The sequence below is a fragment of the Belonocnema kinseyi genome, chromosome 7 (genome assembly GCF_010883055.1).
Source record: "Belonocnema kinseyi isolate 2016_QV_RU_SX_M_011 chromosome 7, B_treatae_v1, whole genome shotgun sequence".
Lineage (NCBI taxonomy): Eukaryota > Metazoa > Arthropoda > Insecta > Hymenoptera > Cynipidae > Belonocnema > Belonocnema kinseyi.
Window position 1 is genome coordinate 125,850,027 of NC_046663.1, and position 4,972 is coordinate 125,854,998.

The following is a 4,972-nucleotide window of genomic DNA, read 5'->3' on the forward strand; positions in this document are numbered from 1 at the left end:
TTGAAAATTAAAATTCGAAAATTTTTTCTAAAGCCTCCAGGGGACTTCGTTTTCACACGAAAAAATTTTATGTGCCCTTATTGCATCCGGACCCACAATTGTGGAAAAATAAAGTATTTCCATGCAAAATAGTTACGCTGAAGTTTAAACGCTTCCTTTTATATTTTGACATTGCGGACTTCTGAAAAGTTTCAATCCAAAAATAATTAATTACTTTCCTGAGTTTTTTGTTGAATTTAACTAATTATTATAAAAATAAGGGATTTTTAAATCAATTTCTCCATCTTATTTGAATGCTCTCCATTGTTGAAGCCAAGAAACAAACCACATATATCTGTATTCAATTCAATCAAATTTAAAATGTAACGACAGTTTCATTTTTATTTAACTAGATTGTACTTAAATTTGACACCATTTAACACCATTCAACATCTACAATTTTAACTGAACTTACTTAAATTGAACTAACTTTTACTTAAATTTTGAATTTAACTAAAATGTATTCACTTTTTGAAATGATCGAAATTGTATTTAATCTTTAAATTTAGTTTTACAAAATAATTGTTAAAACTGCACTACAATAAATCTTAAAGTACGAATATAATTATTTTTAAACTTATTTACTTAGTATCTAGAAAATTTCTCTTTGAAAAGAAACCAGACGAGAAATTAATTTAATTTAACTGAACTTTATTTAATTCTTAAATTTACCTAAATTTCATTTAAATGTTGAATTTAGCAAAATTTTATTTATATTTTAAATTGAACTAAATTTTATTTTATTTGGAACTTAACTGAATTTAATTTAATTTTTTAATTTATCTTAATTTCATTTGAGTTTTAAGTTTAATTTTTAAAAATAATTTTAGAAATGTCACTAAAATTCTAAAGTATGAAAAGAATTTTTAACATTCTCATTCCTGAGAATGTAATGTAATCGTCCAAATTTTCAATATCTAGTCTTTAACGGATCTTTACGTTTCGGCACTCATAGAATCCGGAAACCATAAAATTTCATCGGTGTCTGTATGTCTGTATATATGGTCACCTGAACGTTGTAGCCACGCTGACTTTTGAAGAATTGGTCCAATCGATTCCGCATTTGATATACTTCTGAAGGTCCCCAAAATAAAGGCTAGGTTCGTTAATCAGATATTTCGAACAAAAATTAAAAAATTGAGTGGAGGGGGACATGCGCAGACTGTTCGAAAGCACTAATTGCCCTCTATAATATGGTATAGATTTCATTCTGTTTCTAAATGACAGGCCCACAAATATTGACCGATTTGAAGCAAAATAAAAATATAAAAAAGCTGATAAGATTTCTAGGAGAGTTGTCGAGCCTGATTTTTAAATTAGGTTTTCAATTTTTTTATTAATAAAGAAATATGACGAAAAAAATGGCAATTTTTTCAATTTGACGTTCCCGGTGCTCGTCAATAACAGAAAAATTGTTGAAATCGCCTAAGTTGCATAGATGAACATTAGCTAAAGATGTTTCAATATTATACAATAAACAAACAAAAATTGTAGTAAACAAATTATGTGTTGCAAAAATGTTTTCTACGATTTTCCATAATGATACGTTTTTTCAAGTTATTTTGCAAGAAATTTGAATAGAAACAATATTATATTGAAAAAAATTTTCTCTTAAGATTATAATTGTTTATATTATAAACAAATTTTATGAAGAAAATACAGTAATCAGGCATATTTCGACAGAAAAAATCGTTTTTTTCTATGTCTATTTTTTTATTCATTAGAAATTTTATGATAAATTCAAAAAAATTCATTAATCAGGCATTTGTCGAAAGAAAAATCAGTTTTTTTTTAAATTTCAACTATTTAATTAGGAACTTCATTATAACTTCAGCAAAATTCATAATTTTTTGATCAATTTTATGACTTTTTTAAACATTTATTAAACAATTTAATAAACATTAGCATTATTGGGGCATCTGTCAACGGGAAAATTCTTTTTGTTTCGATGTCAGACTTTTAGTAGGGCTCTTCGTAATGAATTCAGCAACATTCATGATGAGTTGATAAATTTTCTGATTTTTTTAAAACAAATTTAATAAAAAATGCATTATTCCGGCATCTGTGGACAGGAAAATTCGTTTTTTTTTTCTATGTCAGACTTTTTCATTGGGAACTTCATGATGATTTGAGCTAAATTCATAATTGGCTGATTATAATATAAAATTTATCAAACAATTATTAATTTTGCTGAAATCATCATAAAGTTCCCAATTAAAAAGACTGACATCGAAGAAAATGAATTTTTTCGTCCACGGATGCCCGAAAAATTAATTTGTTTTTGTTTAAAAAAATATAAAATTTATTAAGTCATAAATGTTGCTGAATTTATTATGAAGATCCCAATTAAAAATCTGACATCGAAAAAATAAATAATTTTTCCGTCGACTGATGCCTCAATAAAACATTGGTTTATTAAATTTGTTTTTAAAATATAAAATTGTTTGCAAAAAAATAAATTTTGCTTAAGTTATCATGAAGTTCCTAATTTAAAAAATTGTCATAGAAATAAACAAATTTTTCAATGGACAAATGCCTACTTAATGCATTTTTTCTTTTAATTTGTTTTAAAAAATCATAAAATTGATTAAAAAATTATGCATTGTTCTGAAGTTATCATAAACTTCCTAACTTAAAAAGCTGACATAGGAAGAAACGAATTTTTCTGTAGAAGAATGCCTGATTAATACATTTTTTAATTAACTTTGTTTCAAGAAATCATGAAATTTATCAACTTAGTATGAATGTTGCTGAAATTGTCATAAAATTCCCAACTCAAAAGACTGGCATTGAAAAAACTGAATTTGTCCACCGACAAATAGCCGAATAATGCATAGTTTTATTAAATTTTCTTGATAAAATCATAAGAAAATTTAACAAATTATGAATTTTGCTCAAATATCATAAAGTTCCTAATTGAAAAAAATTTCTATCGAAAAAAATAAATTTTTTGTGTCGAAAAATGTCTGATACTGCATTTGTTCATTAAATTTGTTTATAATATAAACAATTATTATCTTAAGTGAACATTTTTAAATATAATATTGTTTCCATTCAAATTTCTTGCAATATCACTTGAATTTGATAACAAAATTTTTTTGTTTATTGTATAATCTTGGAACATCTTTAGCTAATGTTGCTCTATGTACCTTAGACGTTTTCAACAGTTTTCCTGTTATTGGCGAGAACCGGGAACGTCAAATAGAAAAATGGCTATTTTTTCGTCATATTTGTTTAATTATAAAAAAATTGAAAACCTAATTTAAAAATCAGACTTGAAAAATGTCTTTGAATTCTTATCAGATTTTTTTTCAAATTTTTTTGGTTAAAATCGGTAAATATTTTTGTGGGTTGTACGTTGTTTTGAACTAAAAAAGTCATTTTTTTCACTGTGGGCAGTTCCTTCATCGTCTATGTGTAAGGTTTCATTTCCTGCAATTTTTATCATGTTTTTTTTATCACCGGCCAAAAAACGCATTGGGATCTAGAACTAATATATCACGTAGACAATTTTTTACCACTTTGCCCATCACCCTTGTGGACATACTTGGACTTTGCACGCCCCCCCCCCCTGACTTATCAGTCAACATGGACTTATTTTGTATTCTATGAAAATTTAAATAAATATTCGTAATATTCAAAAGCAGGGAAAATAAAAGGAACCGCGAATTGACTGAAAATTCGGGTTTTCTTGAAAACATACATATGCTTAAAGATAAAAGGAATAAAATCCAAACCAAATGTAGTGAAAATGTTCTATTTTCTAATGTTTTTTCTTAAAATAAATAAAGATGCAGAAGAACATGCGTTTACGTGGATTTTGACAAGAAATTGTGTATCGCACGACTATAACACAGATCAACAAACTGTGAAAATTTCAATGTGACTATGCAGTACCTTTTCCCTCGTGAACAATCGTGGACATTTGACCCCCCCCCCCCCCTTCAAAACCGCCACCACTAATAACTTTCTACTTGGGATATAGATGGCTCTTTATATAGAAGTGAATGACTAATATTGTCTTAATTAATGGATAATTGAAAATATGTTAAAAAGTTTAATGGATTTGCGTATTAGTGTAGGATTTTCATGATTTTAAAACAATGTTTCTCGCAAGGATGATAAATATGTCATTAATCAATGTTATGTCCTCAATGATCACAATTTTTCCCTGTACGTAGTAACGTACTTTTTTCAGCCTTTCAAATCCCTCCCTTTATAAAATCCTGGCTGCGCTGCTGTGTATCAAGACACCAGATTTAGGTACTTACTGTAAAATGTATGTTCCTAAGAAGGCTGCTTAGCCCTAGGAACTGTCGAATAAATGATAAATTACAACATTAAATGAACACATATGTCACAGTTAGTTGGCTAGTGTAACTTATTGCGATACACCAGGGCAAAATAAAATAAAGACAAGTAGTTTCAATGAACATGATCGGTTATTATTCCTCGTCGAAAAATTGCACGTTTCTAGCAACTTACACAGGTTAACTATAATACAAAAGACACTAACTGTAATGAATAATAATATAATCATTCTAAGAGTCTTAAGAGATGACAAAATTGCACTATAAATGTTGAAAGTAGTAAGTAAAAGAAAAGTTATAAACAAAATAAATCTACTGAATTTCAGTCATTCGCAATTAATTACATTACGACACGCTCCTTGGTGGCTGTTTTACACTGTTTTCACGTTGTAACTAATATATAATATTTAGTATAACTTCATCTGTAGTATAAATATATGCGTATATGAATCACATACTTTGACGTATATTCAATACAACTTTTGCGAACACTTTTAATGGAAAATTTGATGTCTCCAATTGATCAATACATTGATAAGTTTTCAGATTCTAAAACGTTAAAAATAGTACACAAAATGTGCGTGCCCGTATCAATTCTCGACAGAGTATTAAAGAAGTAAATA